Genomic DNA, 9,593 nt, shown 5'->3' with positions numbered 1-9,593 from the left:
TCTTCATGTTAGAGCCATAAGCATGGTGTCTCCTTCAGAGGTACACAGAGAGAAAAGTTACACAAAGAAGAGCCGCTGAGAGCTGCCTGAGATTGAACATTTTGATACACCAAACCGATACTCTGCAATGGTACTTAAACAGCTTCTTGTGTCATTTTGTTGAAGCTTGCCAAACATTCATTGCTTTTTCTCGGCGTATTACGCTTTTTATGGTTTCATAAAAAGTACCATGACCATGCAAAATAAGTCAGAATAATGGTAGACAATAAAATTTTTGCTGTAAGGATTCATAATTATGGTTGATTTACTACATTTTATTACAAAAATTTGCGAAATGATATAAATACTTTTCCTCAAGATATATTAAATTAATAGTTTCGTTGATTAAGAAATAAAGCTACACCAACTTCTCGCAGGCTTAAAAAAAGCAACCTAAATAATGAAAAGAATCGGCAAAAGGAGAAATCGCTTGTGAGAGTTCGTTTATAACATAGGCATAAATGTTTACAGCTCTCTTTAGAAAACAATTATTTATTAAATTGGACTTACACGTTAAATACTAACAATGATGTTTATTTGACGATTTTTTTGAATACCCAAAATTCATATGATACCATCAGGTATTCTCGATTGATTTAATCGTAGCAAATGCCGTCTTCTAAACAGCCCTGAAGTTACCAGAAAACATTAGCTATTTGAACGTTTCGATTAGAATACTGTTCTATAGTATACATGGCAAGATATTTTAATTGTTTTTTTTATTATTCAACCCCCATAGGAAAAGATGAAATAGAAATAAAGATTATTGGGAGTTATCACTCTTATATTAAGCTTCCACACAGCCTTCATCGGAAAACTTCCCTCAAAAAATGGCTTTTACTTCTCAATCAGAAAACTCCCCCAAATTTCAAATTATTTCAGACCCCTTTGGAAAAGATGAAATAGAAATAAACATCAGTAGAAATTATTTCTCTTGCATTAAGCTTCCTCAAAGCCGTCATCGAAAAACTTCCCTTAAAAAATTGCTTTCACTTCTCAATCAGGAAACTTCTTCCTCAAATTCACGCCGCACCTGTGTAACCTCATGGGTTTCACAGGTGCAGCGCAGCACCTAAGCACTACGCCGTTATTGTCGCTAAACAACTTCCTACTTCGACGCGTCATGATTCCTCCTCCGCACGTGGTAAATAACACCAATCCTAAGGAATTATGGCCGAGGAGCGATCAGGAAGCGCTTGCCTAAACCATAGATCCAACGATGACGTGTAGGAATTTTAATGACCAAGAACACACATGGATGAGGCGATGCTCAGGCGTTACAGGAACCAACAATTTCCTTTGCCGTACGGCTGATTACTCAAATAATGATCACGAGAAAGGAAATTGCCAGCATCATCCGCACGAATTTCATCACTTAATGGTGCGTTATCTCGCCGTATAATAAGCCAATCGAACTATAAAAGTTAATTGTGAAATTAAAACGGGAAAACAAGAATTTAAAAGACAGATACAATATTCTCAACTCAAACACACTAAACTGCTGAATCTTGATTCAAACCATCAATTTTATTTTACTTTCCTCCATTTTTTTCATGATAAAAAATAAATTCATTCTTTTAAAAATATCTGAATAAGTCCAGGTAAAAAGCTTCGTGTTATTTAAAACTCAAGGAGATGATGCCCATGAAATACATCCTACCTTTCACAACGAGTAGATTATGGTAATTATGTATGCATTGGCATGTATGCATTTTAGAAGAAGATTTATACATAGAGAAGATATATACATAAAGATAGATATAATTAACAGTTAATAATGATTAATTCTTGTTTTAATAATTTAACGACCAGTGATATGGGCTTTATCCAATAATTTTGCTTAATATTTCACCTTATTATTTTTCCATATTCCGCCTGAAACATATCTTTCAGGACTTCATAATATTTTTAAGTTTAGTTACCGATAGTAGTAGTGATTTTGGGAGAGGTTAAATTATTTTATCACCGCTTTTCGTCGGATACCGGCATAATACCGCGGAAAATTACGAAATTTCAGTAAAGATTTGGACGGTTATTTTGCATAGGATAGGTGTGGGAAGTAGGTCTCCGGGACAACAGAAGAAAAGAAATGTCAGACGAATGCGTGACAGCCAAAAATGGTGTCCATGTTTCTGACGCAATAATTCTGCAGCGCAGAAATTTCAGCATATGCTTAAAATTTTAAGAATTGAAGAGAACAAAACTGCAAATTCACTTCCTAGTGCGTACAATATTCCAAATGCATTAATTATAAATCCCACGGATTTAATGTATCAGCTTATAGGCCAGAATTCCGCATTGTGACTAAGCAAAACGAAATGGGATATTGAAATACTAAAGTGTCAACATTGAGCTCCATTAAAAGCAAAGAAAAAAAGATGACGTAATTAAAAACTCACAATAAAGCAGATTGTAATGCTTCAAAATATTATAAAACTTAGGTTGCGCCAATATGAAAGAGTTTTTCAAGGCAGTCATTTGGTATCCTGCTGTAACATCTTGACATACGTGCATTATTATGTCGTGTGAATTATGAATCAATTACCCTCAAGCAAAGCGTTCCGAATTGGCGGGTAGTAGCTGAAATAAATAGCTTCCCTTTTGCAACAGTAATGGTGATGCGTAACTGAGCAAATTTCTTATAGTAATTTTTGCTAATTATTGCTGTGCCTTGATTTTCCATTTATTTACATCTATTCAAAGTTCAATGAAAAAAAGGCTAACAAACTTTGTCAGGTGTCCATTTTAATTCAAACTAAATGGCTTTTTTTGATGTTTCTTAATTTACCGCGCATTAAGCCAGAAGTCCATTAAAAATTCTCCGCTTAATTACTGCGAATCTGACTATTTGACAAAATCGTCATCACTTCGAAAAGCAGATAAGAAAATATACTCGTTTTCGTGCTTAGACACTTAATTGGAAAAAATGGTCTTTTCTCTTCGGAAGTTTTTTCATTTCCGGGACTAAGTTTTCTTTAATTTATAAAAACATTAACACGTGCTTTGGTTACAAGTGTAGATAGAAAGTGAGGCCATGAATAATTAAAATTATAAAATTTAAAAAAAATCATTTCCAACCGACACATAAAATAGAAAATAAATATCAGTTATTCCAAATTAAGCCTTTATTATAAAAAGATTTGTCAACATATACTTAGGTTTCATGTGAATCGGATTTATTAGCATAGTGCTGTAAATCCACAAGTCCCTTGAATTTTCCAGCCCAAGGTTTTCCGAATTATCTCTAACCATTTCATCATCGAAAAGATATCCAGAATTTTATGATAGTATCTTCGGCTAAGAATTAGCCTTGAGATTAGCCAATGTCATGACGTCAAAAAGTAATAAAAAAAGCAGGAGTTATTAACAGAAGGAGGTCTGTGTTTGTGAGTTTTATTGCTGTGTGAGTTTGTATGAGCTTTATACTTGCAGGCCATAATTGCAACCCTCATATAAGCGATATGCCTTTTAGCTTCGAGGAATTCGTATCGGGAACCCCCTTTATTCTTTGATACCAACAGCAAATCAACAAAAAGGCATAAAGAGCCATCTTACTGTGCACATACCTATTGTGGACTGTAGACCCGATAATTGAATTTCTAGACCGCAATGATATTTTTTAAACTTACTTTCAGACGACCTGCAGCCAAAAATAGTCTCAATTCTGCTTTATGCAGCTATGTTGACATGGTAATAAATTAAAAGTGCGCGATATTTTGAATAATTCTGCAGCAATGTATGTTAATCTAGCTTGTATTTATCTCTGTGCTACCTTATTCTGCTATTAAGTCAAAAAAATTATACTTATTTTTCAGCTTATTCTGAATGTTTCTCAAAGCTAATAGGTACAAGAATAGATGATGATAAATAATAGGGAGTTATTATTAGCAACCACACTAATAGCTATCGCACATGCCAAAATTAGTAGCTATAGATTTACCATCAGCATGGTTTTGGTAAGGCCGTGGATATATTAAAATTCCAAGAGTCTACACCAAATGTTTTCAAATTTTCCGATTCATCATTGAGCTTTGACTAACATCTAAGCGACTTGGGATAATAATGAAGAAGCCAAAGAGTTAATATTTAAATTATCTGACGGTATTACTCAAGCACGTCAGTGGAAACCCGAAGATTATTCGTTTGTATTCTTTCCAGAGAATGGTTTCGTTCGTCGTAGCTTTGAAGGCTACCACATGCCTTCACTCGTTAGAGTGCCAGAAAAAAATCCCACTGCCACCGAAAATATATTCTCACCCAACTCTCGGGGTCACGTACGCTATGCTTGACAGCTATCTGAAAAATGTCGTTGACCATTTTCACTCCGAGCTCTTACAAAACAATCAACCTTGAGATCTCATTTCCGCACTCGTAGGGGCCTTGTTCAGTGGGACAAGGTACCGCAGCAAGGTAGAGAAAGCATGAGAGACCTTGAGTGAGGAGGGAGAGGTTGACTGACCAAACTAATCAAATCGGAGCTATGACACCAGACGAAAATAAATCACTACCCTACTAATGCGTATCCAAGAACCTTCGGTTGCGCTCGTCAAAACATTGAAGTATACAAAAAAATCAAAGAGAAAAATTAGTGCTAAATAATTATCCACTTGATTTGACATCGGGTTTGTTGGATAAAATATGAAAACGCCTGTTACTTGTTTTAAGGTACGAGCCGAGGGAAGAGCCTTGAACTATGAGTAATAGCATCTGAGTCGTAACCTAAAAAAATCGGTAAGGGGAGAGCCTTCATTCATAATAAATTGATTTTTAGAGATTTTATTTTCTAGAGTTGAAGATGATCAGAAAGAAATTTTAAAAAATAGAATAACGCGGGGCTCAATCAGTGAGTCCATGAAGGCAACAAGTCACAACTTGGTTGTGGAACATAATTCATGCTTAAAAATTTCCTTATGACCAGCGACGTATATTAGCTTCTTAATGAAAAAAGCTTTATGTTTACTCTGAATTCCTTCAGAGATGTTCATTGATAAAATCATCACCATAGGCCAGCAATGGTAGATTGGTTTGACAAGCTCCTCAATTAACTCTTCCAGCTACTCTGCTACTTAAAATACTCATATTTTGCAAACATTTGTACATCTACTGAGCTACAACTCATGTAGTAACGAAGATCATAGCATACATAACATAATTATATATCAGTCGCGGTATAAACCTCACATGGAGGAAAATTTATTCCTTCCAATTCGCAAAACCGCTAACATTTCAACTCAAATTAAACTATATTGCCAAGTTTTCAATTCCTTAGGAATTACTCCTCCAAAATTATGAATTTTTATTACTTGTAGCGATACTTGCCGATACTGGGAATTGCAATATATCAAGATGTATTTATTGCTCCCCAAATGAATCAACGAATAATTTGATTTCATTCTTCAGCGGGCCAAAATGGAAAGATATGAATACCGCACTACTATTTTACATCTACTCATCACTTTGCTGGTGATGTGTGTCCATTTTTTTTAAGATTCCACAAATATAGTAACTTTATTTTGATTGGATAAACATTGTATTCAATTTTAAAACTGCGCACCAAAGAAAAATTTTGCCATATAAAAATATTTGGCTTAGCCGGGATACGAACCCGGATCTCCTATGGTAAACTTCATCCCCGGTGTAGATAACAACATATTGTTCAAAAATTTTCAGAGCAGTTATGAAAATAACCAAACTAATCGAAAAACATTAGAAGTATACCGGAATAGCTTATTGTGTTGATAAAAATTTCCCCACTGCAAAACCCCTGGGAATTCTCTGAACCCCAAGAGCTGAGCTGGCGGCATAAATTCGCAATTATTCCCAGTAGGGGCACCCATGCCAGATAGGTCGAAGGGTAGGAGCCAGACGAAATGTAGTCCACGTGATGGTGTCACGTAAAAAACACTGTTGGAATGGAAGTGGGAAACCCTAGCAACTATCTCTTCCCTGAAAACATGGAGTTTGATCAAACGAGCCTCGGGAGGAAAATAATGAAAAGTAAAGAAAACTTTGTCCTTACTCATAAATATTTTATAAACGACCTAGGGTTCAACGTGGCACATCATCTGGTACAAATACAAAGGGGGCAGAGAGTAATTACACTTTACACACTCACCATAATTTTGAAATAATTTTGTGCGTGAGTATATATTCTCTACCTTCTATGCAATCGTACCTGATGTGCCACGTCGCACATTAAAGATTTATGTGGAATTACAAAGTTTTCTTTACTTTTCACTATATCCAATAGATTCCATAAATGCACGACTGAAACAACGAATTATATGGGTGTAAGATAAGTAAGTATGAAACATAATATTCCGAACATTTGAGCTCATCTGATTTTTTTGGAAGGAGCTGAGGTTTGACGCTCTAAGCGTTCCCTTTCAGGATACGTTGTTCACAGGGGCGGATACAGGTTTTTTTCCGGGGGGAGGCACACGGGCCTGAAAAGCAAACGATCTTCTCACACTTACGATTAAAAACAAGGCGCAACAATTACTACATGAAATATTCTCTTTATTTTAACATGAAAGAAATAATGAAATAATTGAGGCTTAGTAATACAAAAAAACAAAACGACCGTAATGATAACGGTGTACAACTTTTTTGTCTATTTTTAAGCGTCTGGGGGGGCCGTCCCTCCGTGCCTCCCCCCCTAAATCCGCTCATGGTTGTTCATACACAGTCCATGGAAAGGAGTGGATATTTCCAAGATCAAATGAATGAGTTAGAGTGACGTGGACACCGAAGGGTTGGCATTCAGGCAGGCCATGAATTTTCCAACGACGAGGGAAGGATAAGAGAGAAAGTGGGGAGGGCATGCCATGGGTTCAGAGGATCTTATTTCACATGCGATGGGCGATCCCGGCTCTTTCAAGGGCGTCCGAACGGTGTACTTATAGTCCCGACATTATGGATACGCATGTTATCAGAATTTCAAGTGCCCACCTGATGTTTGGCTAAGGATAGCCTCTTTTCAACTCTAGTCTCCTAAGGTCACTCACCCTTTTCAATAAAACTCCTATTTTTTTACCAAAACGATATAATTTATAATAACAATATTAATAATAAATGTATTACTGCAAATTTCTAAAATTTACAACTTCGGTGATAAAAAAATGAAGAAGTCTCAGGTAGCTTCAGTGGTTAACGTCAATGTGGAAGCTACCATCATTTTAAAATGCAATACTAGTCACAACAAAATATTAATTTTTCATGCATAACAAATATGCCATTAAGTATGTAAGAGGATAAAAAAAGGACATGATGTGAAGAAAATGTCTGTGTAATGAGAGAGAAAATAAGAGCATACAATAAAATACAAAAGTACAACTTTTCAGACCAAAAACATAATATAAAATTTTGCCGTGCAATGCATGTTATCAAAGCTATTTTTTCTTCAAATTTTATTCAAAGTTTAATTTTAAAACGGTAGGCTCCAGATCATTTTCCTACATGTTTAGGCAGTTTGAAAAAGGACAAACATAGGAGTTACTACCTTTAAAGCCCATTCTCCTCTCGTACTCCCTACAATAATATGCAAACAGGCATCAAAGTTCGAGGTCCGTTCTAGAATATGAAAGGCAATAACGATCCGACGAGCTTGATAGTGAAATAAGGGATAGGGTCGTAAACTCTACCGCAGCCCACGGAGCGAAATCGTCCTCTGGTCGAATGGTATAAGTAAGTGAGGCTGAGGGTCACGAAGCGCTTAAATCATTAGCAAGGATGCGATAAGAGTCAAGGATGATCGTGCATTTTATCTGCATGACTCACCTCCGGACAGCGGAGTGATCTCACGCAGATAATAGCGCTCCCATCAAAAATTATAGAGGTGCACTTGCCTGTTTTCTTAGTGAGAGCATCCGGCTACCACATGTCAGGCACCTCTCCCTCTCTTCCATTCGATCTTCCGCGGGAAGAGAAGGTCCATCACGCGCCTGTCAAAACCCTTACGGCAACGAGCCGACAGCATACCGCCTTAACCTTGGTGGACCTCAATTTTTTTCCCATTCCGTGAGAGCGAGAAAGGGAATACTAAAAAAAGTAAAGAGGAGCTTTTCCAAGAAGATTCACGCGAGAGAGGGGAAAAAAGAGAATAATTGGAAAGAAAGGCCAGACGCGGTGCCCGCAAGCGTAAGTACGCGACCTTGCCAACGAAGAGTTAGTTATTTTCTTCTCCCCCTACTGTGCAGACAAGCGGCAAGAGACCGGCGAACCCAAGGCGGATGTTACCGGCTGGTGAAAGGGAACCAAGCCAAGAATTTTTCGCCCTCGCAGAAGAAATAGGGGGACGCTAACCCCCTGTCCAAGACGGGGTAACAACTCATAGAGATATTACTCGATTCTCGGGGGGGTGGGATGGAGACTTCATCGCCCCCAGACTAGCGTAATATTATGTGACTGAGTGAATATGTATGATCAACATCAGTGGCGGATCCATGGGGAGGCTGAAGGGGCTATAGCCCTCCCCCATTGGGTCGAAATACACACTAGATAAAAATCAAAATTTTAGGGGGTTACCACTTTTTACTATAGTATTTAGTCATATTTTCCTACATATCTACTTACTTCAAGGAATTGAAATACAAATTAGCTCTAAACTTAGGGCCTATTTTACACGCTTTTGATATGTTACAACCCAGTGGTAGATCCTTGGGTATCCAATTTACGCTAGATAGAATCGTTGGAATCTTGGTCCCCATAATCTTGGTCGTAATCCCCTCGTTCCTATCCTGGATCCGCCACTGAATTCAACATCCTTGGCTTCCACGGAAAACTAGTTGCAGGTATTTTTCTCGGATTCCACATACACCGGGTCAAGTTTTCCATGGCCGACGTATCGATGCTCGACACCGTAATTAGGGCATATGACGATTTGCGAGTAGGGAGCATCGAAACGTCGGCCATGGAAAATATGACGCGGTGGAGAGCGCGGAAAGAATTCCTGCACAAAGAATACACATGCCTAACTCGCGACATCTCATTGGTGACTCGCCCTCATTCAGCGGGACTACCACCCCAATCTGAAAAGAAAAGCAGATTTAAGTGTCAACTGCATTCATTTCATTTAGAATAAGTTACGGGCATGAGATAAATTAAACCATGTAAAAAGGAAAAAGCATAATATATAATAAGCATAGCTATAATCCTTTTGAAAATTTGTCACGACTCCAACGGAAAATGTGTTCTAGCCCAATTCATACAAATACACCAATCTGGATAATTCTATTGAACCAAAGTTTCCTTTGTGAGAACGGCAGTAGCGTTGGTGCTCCCTTTTCATATCCTGTAATTACGGGAATAGTGCTGGGCATATTCCGCGCCAGCATGTCAGGCTAAGTTCTAGCAAGTTTCGCTGAGGTAAACGCATCGCTTATGTTGTTGTTCATACGTGTAAATTATTGCGTTTGCATAAATAATTATAGTACTAGAAGCGCAAAGTAACTTATATTAGCTCATTTTGAGGTTCTACTCAATAACTACTTGAGTCTCAGTCAGAGGACAACATACTCACTCAACTGGTCGCATTGCGTTATTTTACGACAAAA

This window comes from Ischnura elegans, chromosome 5 (genome assembly GCF_921293095.1).
Source record: "Ischnura elegans chromosome 5, ioIscEleg1.1, whole genome shotgun sequence".
NCBI classification, from domain to species: domain Eukaryota; kingdom Metazoa; phylum Arthropoda; class Insecta; order Odonata; family Coenagrionidae; genus Ischnura; species Ischnura elegans.
This window is presented reverse-complemented; position numbering follows the sequence as displayed.